Source organism: Nicotiana tomentosiformis, chromosome 3, assembly GCF_000390325.3.
Source record: "Nicotiana tomentosiformis chromosome 3, ASM39032v3, whole genome shotgun sequence".
Classification (NCBI taxonomy): Eukaryota; Viridiplantae; Streptophyta; class Magnoliopsida; order Solanales; family Solanaceae; genus Nicotiana; species Nicotiana tomentosiformis.
In genome coordinates, this window is record NC_090814.1 from 7696210 (window position 1) to 7716412 (window position 20203).

Sequence of the window (20203 nt, forward strand, 5' to 3'; positions counted from 1 at the left end):
CGAAAACTCCACTTCATAGTAGCTTCTATCCCACGGTATCCAAACTCTACCATTTGGAGCACAATGATAGTTATTGTGAAAACCCCAATTAGTAACAATGTTATTAACCACTCTATTGGACTTTGGCTGCTTCACTCCCGTTTCTATCAGCCTAGCTAGCTTGATATCTTTGTTCTTCATATAACTCCTTAATTTTTTCTGCATGTACCTCTTATCAATCCTTTTAATCACTACAAGAAAAGGCTCAATTTGTGCCGGTTTATCTACGGGGTTTTTAGAAACCCCCACTATTATTTTATTTTGTGACGTTTATTTTAACCCCCACAAAATAATTCCCGTTTGTGACGGTTTTATTTTGGAGGTTTGCAAATCGCTGCAATATCTACAATTTGCGGCGGTTACTAACCCCCACAATTTTGTAATTTCCGTTGTTAACTTTAGAAATTATATTTTTTATAATATTTTCTTTTTTTAATATATATATATATATATATATACACACACACTCCATATATTACAAAACAAAACTCTTTTGAGAAAAATTAAACAATAAAAATATTATTTAAAATAGATTACACGATCAAATTATGTAGCAATCCACAAAATTAAAGATTCAAATCCAATTGAGGAACAATTCTACGTTCCTTATTTAAGGAATTGTTTGTTTTGCAAATAAATTCTACCAAAATTATAATGTGGAGATTATAATTGAGGTATAAATAATGACTGAAATTAGTTAATTGTAAAAAAAAAATATCATGAAATTAGCGGGAGGATTATATTAGCGACAATTAGCATGGAATTAATATTTACCTTTTTATGAATTTTTTCTTTTTATTTGGCGTGGGATATATTTCCCGTAATCTCTCACTAAATTTTTGGCGCAAAGTTAAAATTTTCAGAAAATTCAAGCGCCTTTTTTCATTGTTGTGAATTTTAACTTAACAAAAAGAGAAAAAGAAGCACTCTTCTTATGGCTTAGGTTTTCCCCAAATCAAATACTCCCAAAGGTTAGCTATTTCCCCAAATCAAATGCTCCCAGAACCCCCAAATTGCCGGCAATGTCCCCTCAACGTACTCCGGTAAGTTAATATATTCTCATTAGTTTGTTGTTCTATGAATCTATGTCTCTTCGTAGCTATTACGGGAAGGAATTCTGATTTGTGCTTTCGCTCACGCTGCAGAGTAGATATTTTTTTCTTTATGTTATGTAGTAGTATAATTTTTCATATACGTCAGAGAGAGTGAGACGACTAACAGTGGCTGCTCTCATCAGCGCCGTAGAGAATATTTAGCTGAGAATCAGAAGACCGGTATGTATTGGCTCTTATGTCGTTTCTTCCGCAGTTCTCCTCTAACAACCCTAGTTTTTGCATTTCTCAACTCTATAAATTTCTTCCAATTCAGTTAATGGGTTTAATTTATATGTATCTTTATGGATTTATTACTCGCATTTGTCATTGATTATTGTATTGTACTATTTGTGACGTGAGCAAACTTATCTTTACAATGACAGTTGATTGTGATGAAATATATGAAATCTTAGGATTATGGTGGTGATTCAGTTGAAAAAATCGTAGAAGTTAAGAATATCTGCCCGATTTATGCTCTCCGATAAGCTAGGGCTCTATATTATCAAAGCTTATTTTATTGTTTGGCGTCTACTACATGCATATAGTTTGGATAGTTTTTCAATAGTCAGCATCCAAGGAGAGTTGAAATCCTAAGGTTGATTATGTTGCTTTAGTTAAGAGAAGCCTCATAACTTCAAGACATTCTCAAAAAGCATTCCAATGATAAAGGTTCATAATAAGTTCATCTACAACTAAAATTCTAGCTCAACCAACTAAAATTGATAAATGCAAGAGAAGGTAGAATATTGGTTCATTGCTAGAGCTCACTTGGCCATGATTCAAAATCTAACTTCAGTAGGTTCTTTATAAACTTTCCTTCTTCATCTTACTGTTTGCTATTCCAATGATTCTCTTATTAATTGATGTTTGCCTCATTTATTTTATATTAGTTTAATTTGGAGCACGAGTTAGGAAAAAAGAAGCAGCAGCAGATTGGGTGCATATTTGCTAGTTTAAGGAAGCCTTGTTTGAAATAATATGACATAAATTTTGCATCCAACTATCACCTAAATCAATTTTTAGGTAGTTAGTATAGGTTCACTTCTTGGGGGTGATATTGGTGCTATTCAATTTATTCTTGCTTACTGATAGATATATAAGCTCTAAAAGGCATATAAGTTTAATTGGAGAGCTCTGTGTCCTAATAAAATGAGGAATAGAGAGACAAAATGAGCTTTTGATTTCAAGGTGTGTGAGTATTGAAATATCTTGAATAAAGTACTTTGTATAAAGTATTATTTTACAAATTCTTTCCTCAACTTATTTGTGTTGAGATAGTGACAAACTGGTCAGATTATAAAATACTAACTTTTTAGTTGTTTTAATTTTTTTTTTTAAATATAATTTCCCAGTATGGATGGGTGTGTGTGTTGTATTATCTTTAGGAAGGAGGGGAAGATTGCCTTACCTCCAAGATTATAACACTATGGAGTCCACCTTAACCAAAATAAATAAAAAATATAGTGAGGTGTAAAACATCCTCTTGTGCCCAAAATTACAAGACGACAGGACTGGAGGCTTAACTCACAAAGAAATTTTCCTTATTATACTTTGTTCTAATGCTAGGTACTTGAAATTTATCTAAAATGAAAGTTCTCTTGATTTCCCTGGGCAAAAGGTAGAAAGACATGTACATCTTACTCTCCGATGTGTTGGAAACTATTTTTGACAAGTAATCCGCTACTTGGTTAGCTTCTCTATTGCAATGCACAGGAGTGATATTGGCTTGGTTCATACATTGTAAGATATCATCTATCGTGTTCTTCATTTTATAATTGTCATCCATGTTACCATAATGGTTTCAGGGATGGGTTGTAGTCTGACCATATAATCACAGTACTTGATCCAAGGCAATGTCAACTTGCATTTCGGAAAGGATCGCTGTACAACAGCCATAACATTCCAAATTATCTGTTGTTGTATGTTGTAAAAGTTGAACTTCTTTTGATCTCCACATTTACACGAGCATCTATTCTTCTAAATTTCCCAACAGGTAATGATTGGAATTATCTGCAAAGCTTGTTTGTGAACAGCATTTTTAGACCTTTGTTGCCACCAGTGATTGAGCCACCCACGAATAGGTATGTGTACATGCTTAATTCCGAGGGGAGCACCTATCGCTTTTCAGATAAACCTTGCTGCATCACTTTCCATAAACACATGTTAGATAGACTCATTGACATGGTTAGTACAACAAACTCATGTAGAAATAATTTTTCTACCAAAGTTAAGTAGTACTTCATCAAAAGGAAGTTTTGACAGCCATAATCTCCAAGTTAGAAAGGAAATTTTAAAAAGAATGCTAGAATGCCATACCTTACTAAGGAATTGATCCTTAGTTTTAATAGCTCTGAACATGTTCTGAGTTGTTTTGACTTCATACTGTGATATGTGAGGTATGTGAGGTAATCGTGGATCATCAGTTATTAACAATGGTAGCATGCATTACCATCTTCTTTTCTTTTTCTTATTTTTGAAGAAGCAACATGTTGTGTTTCTTTTCCTATATTAATAGTACTTTTCTATAAAGTGTTCCTTTTGATCAATATGTACAATGATATATGTATATCAATAATATATGTATATCAGTGATGTTCATTTTTCTAATTATGTATAAGGGTTTTCATTGTTTCAGCCCAAGGATCGGGAGAGTTAGCTTACTTCACCTTGAATGGAAGATAATGGGGTGGCAGCAACTCGAATCAGCAAGCAAATCTTTTGTACAATTTTTTTTATGTTTATTTGATGTGCAACTATATATTTTTATGAATTTAAGGTGTAATGTTCAAATTACCATACACGAGTTCTCATTCCTTTAGTTTGATATGATTTTGAATTTGTGATGCTTGTTACGACAGATTTGTTTAATGAAATTTGATTTACATTAAATGTGTTATATAGTAAAATTGTTTATTTGCATGATTATTTAGGCTCGATGTAATTTGAATTCTAAATTTTAAAAATAGCAATTTGTGGCGGTCATAACACCTCCAAGAATTAAATTTATATAAATATTTATCATACTGTGGCGGTTTTATACCTACACAAATTTAATTTTTTAAAACATTGAGATCATAGTGTTGAGGTTTTAAATTGTCACAAATTGACTTTAAAACCGTCACAAATTAAAAAGTCATTTTGTGGCGGTCGTCGTGGAGGTTCTAAAAAACCGTCGCAAATATGCTTGTGGCGAACGTAAGTGTGGCGTTTTTCAAAACCGCCGCAATTCATATTGTGGGGGTCAAAAAATTCCACAAAGTAACAAAATAACCCCCACAAATTGAGCCTTTTTTTGTAGTGAATGTTCCAAAATAGCCCAGTCATCCTCTGTCTAGAGTTGTATTCTGTTAGGATCGTGAACTCGAGTAGTGCGGAATTTAGTCAAACAATATTATAATGACAATAACAAAGACAATACAAGTTGATAATAATGGCAAATAAAGCATATAAAGAAAACACAAATTTAACGTGGTTCGGTTAAAGTGACCTATTTCACAAGCGGAGAGGAGCAATTTTACTATACCAATAAGAGTATAAAAGAGAGTACAAAATTAGAGTAAATACTCTAATTAATCCCAAATACCCTAAGGAAATAACTTCACAAGATCACTCCAAAGAAAGAGTTCACACAAGTGCTTCCCAACACTTAACTCTCATACAAAACACTCTTAATAAAGGAAGAAATGAAGAAACAAGAAATGAAGAATCAAGTCTTGTTGGTGTGTATGAAATGAACTAATGGCCTTCCCTTTTATAGGCAAAACAGCCTTGGCCTCTTAGGCGTAAAAGAAAAGATATAACTTATGCAAATGATGTCCACCACACAATGCAATATTTTTGGGTTCCAAATAATATTTCCAACAAAGCCTACACTTTGCAAAGATGCTTATGCTTATGTGAGATGAACTCCATTAGCCAAAATATTGGCCATATTACAAATCTCCACATTGGCCTAATTTTGGTTGATATAGTAAATTTACTCCACCTTCTCCGCAAAATCTCCAACGGGCATATGTCAAAATTTAAGGCCATCAAAATCAGACAAGTTGTGTGATACCGAAACTGTAGTAGGGCCTATAACAGTGGAGCCCAATAAAGTATACAACGAACCAGATCTGTGTGCTTTTATGATCACAAGAGCACCTTGAAAATTTTTTAGAACTCCACCTTCACCAGTGAATTAGCACCCAAGGGATTCTAAAGTGCCCAAAGAGATGAGATTTTTCTTCAACTCAGGAACATATCTAACATCGGTGAGAGTTCTCACCACACCATCTTGCATTCTGATCCGAATTGTACCTTTGCCAATAACGTTACAAGTAACATTGTTACTAGGTTGGACAACTCCACCTGCAACTGAATCATATGTAGAAAATAAATCATTGCTAGGACACATATGATATAAACAACCAGAATCTAAAATCCACTCATTGTCTAATCTGAAACTAGTTTTAGTTGCTAAAAATATAGTTCCCTCAATCTCATCAGTTGCTACACTAGCTTCGGCGGTGTCAGTATTTTTGTGCTCATTTTTTCTTTCTTTATGCTTTTCTTTATTTTTTAGTTTATAGCATTCAGAGATAATGTGACATTTCTTATGACAATAGCGACACTCTAAATTATTGTATCTGGATATGGAGTCGGATTTGCCCCTAACAAACAAGCCAACTTCCGTTTGAGTTCCACTAGCTTCCCCATTAATATCATTATCTATCTGTTCTTTTGATTTTAAGATAGATTTAATATCCTTATAAGAGATATTATCCTTTGCATAAAGCATAGCATCACTTATATGCTTAAAAGATGGGGGTAGAGAATAAAGCAGTAACACGATTTTATAACGACCTGCTCGGTCGTTTTTAAGTATTATAATTCTGTTATCACATTTACTGCTCAATTTATGCTTTATAGTTATTTTATGACTTACCGGGTTAGTTGGTTCGGATCCGAAAGGAATTCAGAGTGAAATGAGACACTTAGTCTCATAATTGAAAATTAAGTTAGAAAAGTTGACCGGATATGGACCTATGTGTAAACGATATCGGAATTGAATTTTGATAATTCCAATAGCTCCGTATAGTGATTTTGGACTTAGGAGCGTGTCCAGAAAATTATTTGGAGGTCCGTAGTAGAATTAGGCTTGAAATGCTGAAAGTTGAATTTTTGGGAAGTTTGACTAGGGGGTTGACTTTTTGATATTGGGGCCGGAATCCGATTCTGAAAATTGGAATACCTCTGTTATGTCATTTATGACTTGTGTACAAAATTTGAGGTCAATCAGACGTAATTTGATAGGTTCTAGAGTCATTTGTAGAAATTAAAAATTTCAAAGTTCATTAGGCTTGAATTGGGCGTAATTCATGGTTTTAGAGTTGTTTAAGGTGATTTGAGGATTCGACTAAGTTCGTATGATGTTTTAGGACTTGTTGGTATATTTGGTTGAGGTCCCGAGGGCCTCAGGTGAGTTTCAGATGGTTAACAGATCAAAAATTAAACTACAACAGCTGCTGCAATTCCCTTCTGCTGGAAGTTCCTTCTATCAGAAATCGAGCCCGGATTCGAGCCCAGAATCGAGCCCAAAAATCGAGCCCAGAATCAAGCCACGATCGAGCCTAGGGTCGAGGGCCACGATCGAGCCCAGGGTTGAGGGCCACGATCGAAGGCAGGGTCGAGGACCAGGATCGAAGCCATGATCGAAGGCCATGATTGAGGGTCAGGATCGAGGCCCAGGATCGAGGACCGCAATCGAGGGCCAAGATCGAGGCAGAACCGAGGCTGTCTAGGCAGAATTATAAAGTAGGGACTTCGTCCCATTCGCTATTTTTGACAAATTGGAGCTTGAAGAGAGGCGATTTTTGATAGATTTTTAAGAAAAACTTGAGGTAAGTCCCTTGTGATCATTTCTATTACATAATATTGAATTATCATCGAATAATCCGACTAGATTACATGATTTTGAGGTGTAAATTAGAGATTGGAACTTAGAAATTTGGAAATAAGATTTGTAGATTTGAGGATTGAGTTGAGGTAAGATTTTGGTAAAATTGATATGGGTAGACTCGTGGTTGAATGGGCTTTCAGATTTTATAACTTTTGACGGGTTCCGAGATGTGGGCCCCACGGGCGATTTTTGAGCTAAATTTCGGGTATTTTATGGAAAATTAGCATTTTCTTATGGAATTAATTCCAATAAATTTTATTGATTGAAATGAATTATTTGTGACTAGATTCGATGCATTCATAGGCCGATTTGCGAGGCAAAGGCATAGCAGAGTAAAAAATTTCACGCTCTGAGGTAAGTAACAGTTTTAAATCTGGTCCTGAGGGTATGAAACCCCGAAATTTTGTGTCATGTGATTATTTTGGAGTTGACGCACATGCTAGGTGACGGGCGTGTGGGCGTGCACCGAGGGGATTGTGACTTGGTCCGTCCCGTAAAAATTGTAAAGCTGAATAACTTGTTGATAGTTATGTGCCCTATATGTGTTGTGGAAACTTGACTATAAGTCATGATAGAAACTATGTTTAGGCTATATGTTGGTATTGTTAGGACCCACATCGGTCGTGTACATATGAATTATCTGTTTAAATTGTTGTTTTGTACTTAGTCACAACTTACTTGATTATTTTATCTCAGTCTCTATTGTTCATTATTGATGTATCATATCATTGTTATTTGGGCTGATCTTATGATTGTGGAGAGCCCAGGAGACTGAAGAGCTTTATGACTGAGTGAAGTCGAGGGCCTGATTGTGAGTTATTATACTATAGCACGTGATTTGGCCGTGCAACACGTGAGTTGTCCGTGCGGATCCTTATATTATACTATAGCACGTGAGTTGGCCGTGCGGATCCTTATATTATACTATAGCACGTGAGTTGGTCGTGCAGATCCAGATATTTATATTATGGCACGTGAGTTGTCCGTGCAGATTATAACGCTTGGGCTATAAGAGCCCCTCTGGAGTCTGTACTCCCCCAGTAAGCGCGGGTACCCATTGAGTGTGAGTGCTGAGGGCTGAGAGTCGAGTGGATAAGTTGTTGTGACGAGTGGAGTGATTGTTGGCCTGAGAGGTTGTACTTGCTTTTCATTTGTTGTTGCACTTAGTTGCTATCTGTCATTGTTGTGAAATTCTCTAAAAGATTTTTATATTCGGATTACATGAACTTGAATAGTAATCATTATTTGACTTAAACTATCGGATTTGAAAGCATGTCTATTCTTTGCTGGAATTACTGGAAATGAATTGTAACTGTGTAGCTCATCATTATTTTTAGTTCCTTATTTATTATTGTTACTTGCTGAGTTGGTTGTACTCATACTACACCCTGCACTTCGTGTGCAGACCCAGGTGTTTCTGGATATAGCGAGTGTTAATTCTTCCGCACAGTTAATTTTCTGGAGATTCAGAGGTAGTTGCCATATTTTCGCAGACCTTGTCTCTACTTCCCTATCTCCTCGCTTACTGTATTTGGTCTTACACTATTATAGACCTTTTTCTTTTGACTTGTATCCATATTAGATGCTCATGTACTCAGTGACTCCAGGTTTTAGGGAGTGTTCGTATCAGTATTTGGGGGATTATGTATTATATTTAAATATTATATTTTTCGGACTTAAAAGAATTTGTGGTTCATTGAGATTTTCGGCTTGCCTAATACTGAGATAGGCGTCATCACGACATGTGAGATTTTGGGTTGTGACAGGCTTCATCCTCATCTTTAATTTCAGCATCTTTATTACTCAAATCCATAAGAATGGAATCAAAGGTGTCAAGATGAGAGAGAATAGAGGTACCTTCACCCATACGAATTGTATAAAGCTTGTACATCAGGTAAAGTCTATTTTTCACCGACCTCTTTATATATAAGGTTTTCAATTTTTTCCACATGCCTTTGGCTGTGGTTTCTACAGAAACTTCACGTAAATCCTCATTTGAGAGATTTAAAATGATACATGCTTTTGCCTTTTTGTCTATGATGGCAAACTCCGCATCCGTTATTTTATCCGACTTTTTCTCCTTTCTTTGCAACGCCAAATCTAAGCCATCCTGAATTAGGATAGCTTCCATCTTTAATTGCCACATTCCGAAGTTTGTACTTCGATCAAATTTTACAACATAAGTCTTTGTTAAAGTCACATTGGCTACTGAAACAAACCCGGTTAGATCCGGCTCTAATATCAATTTGTTAGGATCGGGAACTCGTGTAGTGCAGAATTTAGTCAAATAATGTTATAATGACAATAACAAAGACAATGCAAGTTGATAATAACGGCAATTAAAGCATATAAAGAAGACACAAATTTAACGTGGTTTGGTCAAAGTGACCTATGTCCACAAGCGGAGATGAGCAATTTTACTATACCAATAAGAGTACAAAAGAGAGTACAAAATTAGAGTAAATACTCTAATTAATCCCAAATACCCTAAGGGAATAACCTCACAAGATCACTCCAAAGAAAGAGTTCACACACGTGCTTCCCAACACTTAACTCTCATACAAAACACTCTTAATAAAGGAAGAAAGAAAGAAACAAGAAATGAAGAATCAAGTCTTGTTGGTGTGTATAAAATGAACTAATGACCTTCCCTTTTATAGGCAAAAAAGCCTTGGCCTCTTAGGTGTAAAAGAAGAGATATAACTTGTGCAAATAATGTCCACCACACAATGCAATATTTTTATTTTTCTAAGAATATTGCCAACAAACACTTGGCCATATTACATATTCCCTTGATCCTCACTGTAGGATGATTTTTCCTGCAGAGAATTTTGAAATGCATATAGAGTTGAGATAAAATTAAATAATTTCTTTAGACCGAAAAAAAAAGACCAAAACTTTTGAGGAGGAAAAATCAAAGAGTATAATATCGACAATGTAAACGTAGCCGGTCAATTAAAGACATTATGCACTTACAAATATTTCTATCTATTTACCAAAGTAGCGAGGGCTTCGATGTTTAAACTAGAATCTTTTTTAGCAAGTTCCATATTTTTGTTTTTCCTTTTTACTTTTATTTTGCAAATTCTTTTTGTGTGTTTTTTAGATTGTAGGATTATAACGAGCCTTTTAGCGTAAATTTGAAGTAATTGGATCTTATGGTTCAAATACCGGTGCTTAAGAAAAAAAACTTCAATAGGAATATATTCTACTTTTGTCTATTCACAATTCCACATAAAAGTGAAAAATAGAGTTTATTCTCCCACTTTCCTTTCTTCAATTCTTTTGAAGCTTCTGTTACAAAGCTAATTCCAGATAGGATTATAATTTAGGCACCAAATTTGGACTAAATCCACCAACAGTTGAAACTTGACAACACAACAAACTTTTCAACAAGCCAATGGTTGCCGACGGAGGAAGCATATACTCGTAATATAAAGACTAGTAGTAATTAATGGCTTATTATTTTCCCCTATTTTAAGCACAGAAACAAAGAAAAACGTAAAGGGTATAGAGAAGTAAACAGTAGAGATGCAGATGGGTAAAACCCTTAACTCGAGACCTCTTCAATCATCCATATTCTTGACTTTGTTCTCACTTTTTCTTCAATTGATTCCAGGTTTGTATCCTTCTTTTGCTAAAATTTTTAGATACCCATTTGGATTTTGTGTTGAAATTTATACTAATCTTTTTTTTCCTGAACAAAAAAGTAAAAGAATATCTATGCTTGGGATTTGTAGAGGGACGACATAGAAAAGTTTGTACCTTTTTCTGCTAAATATTGAGATGCCCAATTGGATTTTGTGTTGAAATTCTCAAATTCATATTAATTTACCCTTTTCTTTCTTAAAAAGAGAATCTGTATTTGAGATTTTTAGGGGGATGATATAGAAACGGTTGTACCTTTTTATGCTAAATCTTGAGAAACCCACTTGGATTTGTTGTTTAAATTCATAAAAAGTCTTTTGTTTTGCTTTGTGAAGTCTATAGAAGGAAAAGATTCAATCTTGTGTTAGGATTGAGTTGAATGGGTTATGAGCCTTTTAGATTTTGTGTTGAAATTGAATTTGGTAAAACTGTGATGTATTACCATAGACAAACCAAACTTTACACCTATCGAGCACTTAGGAGAAGGAGCAGTATGTCTACCCTCCTAAGCCTCAGAACAGAAAAAAAATAACTAGTTACAAAACTGTTGGATCAGATATTTACATTTGCTTGCTTTCCTAGAGTTTTTCCTACATTCTATTCTCTCCACTATTTCTTTCTTTATCTGTTCTGTTGCTATATCTGTAGTAATATATGTCCCTCTGAATTGCTTCCAGTTCCTCGCCTGCCAAGTATGATAAATTCTTGCTCCCAGTAATGCAGCTGCTATTTCCTTCTTGAATTGTTTCCAGTGCCTCCCCTTGATCCATTTTAAGCATTGTATAGTATCTTGCTTTTGTGTTCTGATGCCCGTCCATCTTTCCAGTGATTCTTTTACTTCCAGTGTCCAGCTACATTCATGAAATAGATGCTTATGTGTTTCCCTCTTACTATCAGTGCATAGACAGCATGTCGCATCCTCCACTTGGATATGCAGCCTTTCCATCCTTTCCTTTGTAAGCAATTTGTCTTGACTAGCCAACCACACTATAAACCTATGTCTTGGCAGCATAATTGAGTTCCATATCATATCTGCTTCTTGAAGCCTGTCCATCTCTCCCAGTAGTGCAATGTAGCTCTTGTTAACAGAATAGCACCCATTCGAGGTCAGATTGTAGACGTCGCCTGTGTACCAGCTAGTCATCACATCTTTGAGAGAATTAAGTTTCTTCCAATACCAGCTACTATCCACAGGAGGTATATGAGTCCAAATATCTTGGTTGCCTCTCATATACAGTCCATGGATCCATTTAATCCACAATGTATCTTTTTTGCATGCTATTTGCCATATTAGCTTTCCTACAGAAGCAATGTTCCATAGTTTGCAACTTTTCACATTGAGACCTCCATACTTCTTTGGTCTACAGATTTTGTCCCATGATACCAATGTTACTTTCCTCTTTCCTTCAGTACTTCCCCATAGGTATTCTCTACACTTTCTGTCTACTTTTAGTATACTCTGAGGCAAAACAAAGACTGCACCCCAAAAGTTATAAACTGAAAACAAAACTGCATTAATAATTTGCAATCTCCCTGCATATGACAATGTTTTTGCATAGGCACTTATAATCCTGCTTGTTATCTTGTCTACAAGCTGGTGGCAATCAATCTTATTCCACTTCTTAGAGGAAAGAGGCAATCCCAGATATCTTATTGGCAAAGTGCCTACTGAGAACCCTGTTAGCTGTACCGATTGATTCTTGATGTCATCCTCCATACCTGCCATAAAGATGCTTAACCTTTCCATGTTCGCCACTAAACCTGTTACTTCACTAAAATGAGCAAGGGCCTCCATTAGTCTAGAAACAGATTTCATGTCTCCTTTACAGAAGAGCATTAAGTCATCGGCAAATATTAGATGGGTGAGTTTAGTCTGCTTGCACATTGGGTGATATTTAAAGTGAGGCAGCTCTCCTATCTTCTTCAAAGTTCTTGAAAAATACTCCATAACTAGCACAAAGAGTAAGGGTGACATGGGATCACCTTGTCTCAGACCTCTTCTTCCTTCAAAATATCCATGCCCTTCTCCATTAACCTTAATTGAGAACTTTGTAGATGCAACACATTCCATGACTATTGCTATGAATGCTCTTGGAAAACTGTAGCCTTCTAATGCTTCCGCAATAAATTCCCAACTAACCATATCATATGCCTTCTTTAAATCTATTTTCAGCATACATCGTGGAGTGGTCTTCCTGCTATAGTGTCTCAAGATATCATGACAAACCATCACATTATGCACTAAAGATCTCCCCTTGACAAAAGCAGCTTGGTTCTCTGCCACAATACTTCCCATTGCTTCTCTTAGTCTGACACAAATCATTTTAGAAATGATCTTATATAGAACATTACAACATGAAATTGGTCGAAAGTGACCTGCTTCCATTGGTACTTCTATCTTGGGAATCCGGGAGATCAGTGTAGCATTTAACTGCTTTAAGAGATGCCCAGTACTAAAGAACTCAAGTATAGCTTGAGTTATATCTTCTCCTATAATCTGCCAGGTAGCCTTAAAAAATTCACTGCTGTAACCATCAGGCCCAGGGCTCTTGTTCCTGTCAATATTACCCAGTGCTTTCTTTACATCCATCTCATGATATGGTTGTACTAATCTCAGTTGTTGCTCTAATGTCAACCTTTTCCCATTGTGCAAGATACTCTTAAATGCTTTGACTCTGTGATTTGATTTCCTACCTAGCATATCCTGATAGAAATCCACCAAGATCTGAGCTATAGAGTCAGGCTCAGTTTGCAACTGCCCATCTTTATTCTTCAGCTGTGTAATAGCTTGCTGAAGCTTCCTGTGTTTGATCACAGAAAAGAAGTATCTAGTATTATCATCACCCAGCTTGATCCACTTAGCTTTACTTCTTTGCTGTAAAAACATCTCAGCTAGGTAAGAGCTCCTTCTGAACTTCTGGTAATTTTCCTTCTCTTGTGCCTGCAGCCGTGCCTCTCCTGGCTTCAATTGCAACTCTTTCTGAATTTTTTTCCAAGGCCTCTCTATCTTCATTTGCTTCAGTCAGTATATTCCTGAAGTGTTGTCTATTTAATTCCTGCAAGCTCTTCTTTAACTGTTTCAGCTTATACACAATTTGATACATCTTGTATCCCTCAACTGGTTTGCTCCATATTTGATCAATTCTGGATAAGAACTCTGGGAGCTGAGCCCATGTGTTGCAGAATTTGAATGCTGTTGAAATTGAATTAATATATAAGATTCAAGAGTTTTCAAGTGGTGTGCAAATTTGCAATTTTAAGTTTCAAAAGCTTAATTTTGTTGCTACTATTGTTTTTTGATGTTATTTTCTCATGGATTTGCTTCTTAGGGGACTTTATAAAGTTCCAATCTTGCCCTCCAGTTGCTCCAGAGACTGAATTCTCTATTCTGATTTGATATGTTAATTGCAATTTCAGCAAGATCAATTAAAAATCATATTTAGGGTTATTCTTGCAAGTGCCTTGTTGTCTATGCTCCTATAGGTTTAGCTATAAATTTGTCAATCCCATATCTGCAATATCATAACAATCCATGAGAAATTAAATAAATGAAGTGTAACTTGATCTCTATTTATGAGTAAACATGCTGAGTCATCCTTCATGGTGTTTATAAAGGTTTGGCAGATACCTCAGTAGCATCTACTGAAAATAAAGTGAAAAGTCATTCATCCAGAATTTCCACCGGAGTGAGAGTAGCTATTGTATTACTTGGAATTTTAGCTGCTGTTGGATTTTGTTATGTCCTTTTCAAGATATGGCAGAAGAAGAAAAGGGAAGAACAGCAAGCTCGCCTCCTAAAGCTCTTTGAAGAAGATGATGATCTTGAGGTTGAGCTTGGGATTCAGGATTGAGATTATATTTTTCTCCTTCTATAACACAGTGCGTTTTAGCAGAGGTGCGAGCACTGCCATTTTCCTTAAAATTGTGTTTATTTCTTTTAGTTTGTCTCAGCAAACAAAACTTAGTCTTTGCATGTGTATAGTTGAAGATGATTTAAAGATTTTATTTTTGTCTTAGCTTGTAATGTATTTTCCTAATGGTACATGTGATTTATTAATATACCCTGTATTCCTGCAACACTAAAGCACCTATTATCTGAAATGGCTACATTCACATGAAACTTCTCAGGAATGTAAATGGTTCTCTATGTTCCAAGGTCAAATATTGATGGGGTATACTATGTTATGATGGAATCAATGAATCCCATGTACATACATTTCTTCTCATGTCCTCAGCGCTTAGTACCAATATGTTGTCAACTTGTTAACCTGGCTTCTCTGTCAATGTGAAAGGACATGGCATAACTTTGTTCAGCCAACATGTGGGTGCTTGGCTCTAATCTTAGTATTATGAACGTTACAGTTTCTATAGCACCAGGGTATCTCTTTATGCTTCAGCCATTAATCAATGAGGTCAAGATCTTCTGTGGGATATTTGGGGTGCGTGTTTGAATGAAGACACTTACCGTATCAAAATTCAGTTTCTGTCCAGGTGCCTTCTTGTTGTCCTTTAATTGACTTGGTATTTGTGGCCCGTAGGATTAGCTATTAAAGTGTCGTAAGGTACATGTCAGTAGCTAGTAGCATGCGATTTTGTTATTTCAATGACATGTGCCTCTCTACCTTTTTTCTGTAGTGACTTTTGAATCTACCTATACATCCCATCTAATGTTAAAAGGGTCAAAAAACAAATTTCAAAGTTATTCTACTAGAGTGTACAATTGTAGTAGCAGGTGATTGACGTCATCAGAGTTGATATGTAGCACCTATTACATAATGTTCAGGTCCCTTCTTTTTAGCTTTTCTTGCATTAAACATGCTCCATTAGCTGCAATCCAACAAAAAACCAACTGCCTTAAGGTCAAGCTCTAATATTTGTTTGTTTGAACTTTGAACAGACCAGAGAGTAAATAGGACTGTGACAAAATAGATATTTGTAAGAAGACAGCTATGCTGGTGGTTTGGGTCCTAGATACATACACATTGAGTTGTGTTAGCATATGGTTGGTCTGAGTAGGATCCACTTATTAAGTAGAATTTAGAATAATTTATTGTCAGTTTAGGGGTCTCAACTGCTGGATGCTGCAGAACAGTTCCTTAATTCTCTATCTTGTTGGTTTTCTCCTGCTAGTATTGGTTGAAATATTTGCATTTTAAGGTTAACCAAGTCTAAAACCTTCAGGGTTGCATGGTAATCAGATGGCAAGTGTCATTTGGTAATTACAGTTTTCATATAACTTAACCGACTCAAGGGGAGCCTTGGAGTAATAGTAAAGTTGTCTCCGTATGACCTATAGGTCACAAGTTCGAGCCGTGGAAGCAGCCACTAATGCTTGCATTAGAATAGACTGTCTACATCACACCCTAAGGGGTGCGGTCCATTACCAAGGCCTGCGTGGATGCGGGATGCTTTGTGCACCGGACTGCCATTTTTGTTTATTTTATAACTTAACCGTCTACTTTGCTTCAATATCTTAAGATTGCTGTCAAGATAAGAATGCTTAGTTTGTCTGATGAGTAATATTCATCTAGATTCAAAACATTCCTTCTTCCATCTCCAACTTTTCTTCCCAATACTTTGTGTTGCGGGTACTGCATTGTTATTGAGTTTTAGTTATATGTATATAATATTTTATGTTTTTGTATAAATTGTCGCTTCACATCAAAAAGGCGAGCGCTTTGCTGCGCGCCTCTCGCCTCAGTGAAGCGGGCCCTGGTCGCTATTTGTCGCCGCACGCTATCCAAAACACTGGTTAGGCATCTGGTTCGGATGTCTGCTGTTTTCTTATTCCTAGCTTTTCTGATGAGCTCAGTATATGGGGCGATAAACTTTCTAGTTGAAGCTCCATTTTGGAATTTATGCACTTCTCATTGTTGGTATTTGTCTTAGTAATGACCCTGCTACATTGTTATGCTCTACAAATCTTATTATGATATATATGCGTAGCTGTTATCGTTATCTTTCGAGAATTGGTTGTCATGTCCAAACTTAATATATTGCATAGTCGGGGCATTCATATTTGATAAAATGAAACATGTGATCAAGTGAGGTATTGTATATGAAGGTATTCAAGTAAGGTTCTTGTACCTTCATATATACTGTGATTAAGGTTTGCGTTCATACCACCCTCCCTAGACCCAATTTGTGGGATTTCACCGGGTTTGTTATTGTTGTTGTTGTTGTTGTTGTTGTTGTGTCTTGTACCTTCATATGTTTACGATAAGATACCAATGACATCTGCTTATTTTTCTATTCCTTTTCGTGATGCTTTGCCAACTATCTAAAACTAAAAGGCAGTCCGGTGCAAAGCTCCCGCTATGCGCGGGGTCCGAGGAAAGGACCTGACCATAAGGGTCTATTGTACGTAACCTTACGTTGCATTTTTGCGAGAGGTTGTTTTCACAATTCAAACTCGTGACCTTCTGGTCACATGACAACAACTTTACCAGTTACGCCAATTGTTTGAATATCTACAAAGATCTGTGTGTGATCTGTGTGTGACTGACTGTCTGCGTTTTGAATGCCTGCCAAAGGTGTTTGCTCCAAGTAAATTCTGTGGTCTTTGTCATATATATAGCTAAAACTTGTACTCCAATTGTGAGTTGACTTGTACAAAGTTTAAGCACGAAACATTTGAATGGATTATTATATTGTGTTTAGCAGTGAAGAATATTAAGAAAATAGATTAACATGTGAAAAATAGAAAAATAGAAAAATTAGATGAAAAGATGCCACATCAATTTACTAAACAATATAAAGTAGTACTACTAATTTATGAGGGTTTTATCTTTGATGCTTTATGGAAGAGATCATATTTTTAGTATATACAATATAAAAAGTAAGTTAATTAAAATGGGACTAAGGAAGTAGTTTCATGCCTAGTACAGTTTCTAATAAATATTTTTACAGAGTGGAGAGGAAACTACACTTTTTCTTCCCCTAGAGTTTAATTATATACGTTGTCAATATAAGAGATTTTTATATTAACAAATTACCTTTATGGGAGCGGATCTAAACAATCTTATTTTTTTTAACATGAAGAAATAAAGAAGCCATTGCAATTGCCGGAAAGTCTAGGCGTACTAACAACACAAAAATATATGGAAGGTTCAAATTTGTCATAGAAGGGGTACCTCGATTTACTATCTGTATATGTTATTATGTTATTATATAAATAAAGATATCTTCTAATAATTATAATTAAATTAAGAATTTGAATTCTAATTACTAATTATTAATTAGAAATTAGATAATATTTTTTATTAATAGAATTTGAAGAATTTGAAATTCTTAGTATTGATCTAAGTATCTATATATCTAAATCTAATTGAGTAGGTATAATAAGTGCAAAGAATGTAGAAGTGTAGAACTAAATAAATGGACTTATTCATCTCGTTCATGAGAAAGATATGTATGATAATAAACTTTATTATTTTTCTTCATTTCTTTGTCTTTTGTTCTTGTCTTCTAATTTTCTAAAATTAGATAAAGAGTTTCTTACAGATTATCGAAAGATTCGTTCGAATCCGACCCAAATGAATTTTTATCTAAAATGGTTTTTCGGGAGATAGAGAAAGATACAAAACTCTATTATCTATATATTTGAATTTTGAATTATATACCTAAAACAAGAATAAATTCATTTTATTTTCCTAATTTCACGAAAGGAAGAACTCACTTTTGTTGATAAAGGCTTCTTGATTAGTAATCAGGAATATAGGTCAAAAAAAGAGTTATCCTCAACTTTAGTTTTGATTCTTTCTACAATTAAATCTTCTATCATCAAAGAAAGCGCCATTATTATCTTATTTACTTTGATTCCGATAAACCAACTACTGTTTTGCTACAAACACAAATAAAATAATTGAACTTAGTGCTCTACTTGATTTTGCTTGACTTTTGATTCAAAGAAAAAAAGGTGTGGAGTTTAAATAACTCACTCAGAATGCTTTTTAAAAGATTACGTGGTACAATTATGTTGAATAAACTCTTCTGGGATAAGTATTCAGCTGCTTGTGAACCTTCGAGTACTGTTTTATTCAATGTTTGTTCAATTACTCTTTTACCTGCAAATGCAATGTAGGCATTGGTTTCGGCAATAATGATATTCCCAACATACCAAAACTAGTTGTCACTCCACCGGTTGTCGGAGATGTAAGGATTGATACAGTCAACACCTTCATTTATCAAAAACAGTGCATAGTTGTAAGGATAATATATATGCTAGTATAAACTATTTTATCTGACTGTACGAAAGAAGACATAAACTAGTGTAGAACAAAAATAAATCAGTCAACACCTTTCATTTATGTCTTCTTTCGTACAGTCAGAGAAAATATTAGTCTATACTAGCATATGTATTATCTACAATCGCACTGGAATTTTTTTTTTTTAATAATCGATATAGAATTTCTTCAAACTTTGTTAATCACTAAGTAGTAGGCTTGAAGTTGCTTCTTTAAATTTTAATTACTTTTAGATGGAAAATTGTAATTGATGTAAATTATATAGCGATGCCTTGTTTGAATATTGTCTGTTAAGCCGTTAAAATGGGCTTGACCCATGAAGTCAGTTTAACTCAGTCCGCTATTTGGGTAAGATTGGGTTGGGATTTTTTAGCCCATTTCAAACTGAGACTTATAAGCCCGGCCCAAGTCAGTCTACTGGCCCTTGAGGCTTGACCGAGGTTGGGTCTGGGCCGGCTCGTGGGCCAAAAATTAATTAAATTTAAAATTAAATATTTAATATTTAAAAAAAGTAAAAACTAAAAAAATTATTAACTATAATACCCATTCCATAGTCTTAGATTGCCCATTTACCCTTCCACGTCAACTAAAATTTAGATTTTTGATATGTATGTAGTATGACAAGATTGGTTTTTTTTTTTGCTTAATTAGCAACGAAGTAGAAAAGTTTTAAGTGGCCAATAATATTTTTTTTCAAAAAAAAATATTATTTTAAGTGGCCAATGATCAGTTTGGTTACTTTAATATATTATTAATAATTAAACTGCTTTTCAGTATAGAAAAATGTCAAGTTTTAATACCCAAAGAAAATTGACAACACTAGCAAATTTCATGAGTTTTAAAATTTTTATGTACTATAATGATGAAATCAACAAATGATGTTAAATCTAAATTAAAAAATCTCAACATATAAACTTATCGAAGCAATCCATGAACACGAGGAAAGTAAAAAAAGGATTAAAAAAATATTCATGTAACGTTAAAAAGGAAGAGCTAGAGATATAGAGAATTTGCATTTCAATTACGAGATTCTTTGTCATATATCAAGATTCTTGTACGCTCTAAACAAACATAAGTCAATCATATAATTAAGTGATTATGTCACGAAGAAATATTTAAAGATTTGAAGAAATTATTTTTCTAACAAAATTGGAGGGCCGGCCGGCCCTAGCCCGCGACCCTCTTAGGACTGGGTTGGCCTGTCCATTTTAATGCTCATTTTGATGGCGGGTCCG

At 35.0% G+C, this 20203-nt stretch overlaps 2 long non-coding RNA genes across 2 annotated transcripts; both read left to right on the top strand.

Moving 5' to 3' along the window:
* Window positions 1-895: 895 nt before the first annotated feature.
* Window positions 896-4022, top strand: LOC104108052 (uncharacterized). The gene is made up of 3 exons (XR_688929.4): window positions 896-1082; window positions 3127-3214; window positions 3769-4022. It is a non-coding gene; the product is annotated as an uncharacterized lncRNA (long non-coding RNA).
* A 6316-nt stretch (window positions 4023-10338) lies between these two features.
* LOC117279587 (uncharacterized) lies at window positions 10339-14842 on the top strand. The gene is made up of 2 exons (XR_011414577.1): window positions 10339-10693; window positions 14338-14842. It is a non-coding gene; the product is annotated as an uncharacterized lncRNA (long non-coding RNA).
* The last annotated feature ends 5361 nt before the right edge of the window (window positions 14843-20203 follow it).